A 298-nucleotide genomic window follows, 5' to 3' on the forward strand; every position below is an offset into this window, starting at 1 on the left:
ATTATGGGGAGATACTGTAATCATACTGTTGTGATACTGTTAAGCATATGAAATTATAGCAAGTTGGATTTTCATACATCTTCCCATAAAAAGTTTAACAGATGCAGAGATACCAAGGAGGTTTTTTCCCATTTTGATTCCTTTTTTAACATAAAACCCACCGAAAAGGAGGAAAGCGGCAACTCCGCCATTCACATACATGTCAAATGTAGGAATTTTAAAAATTAAAAACATTAAATAAACAAATTCAAAACAAAGAAATTCTTTGAACTAGAACTTTTTGAATAGAAGCAACTCA

The sequence above is a fragment of the Rhagoletis pomonella genome, unplaced genomic scaffold (genome assembly GCF_013731165.1).
Source record: "Rhagoletis pomonella isolate Grant_MI unplaced genomic scaffold, Rhpom_1.0 Rhpom_scaffold_00006, whole genome shotgun sequence".
Classification (NCBI taxonomy): Eukaryota; Metazoa; Arthropoda; class Insecta; order Diptera; family Tephritidae; genus Rhagoletis; species Rhagoletis pomonella.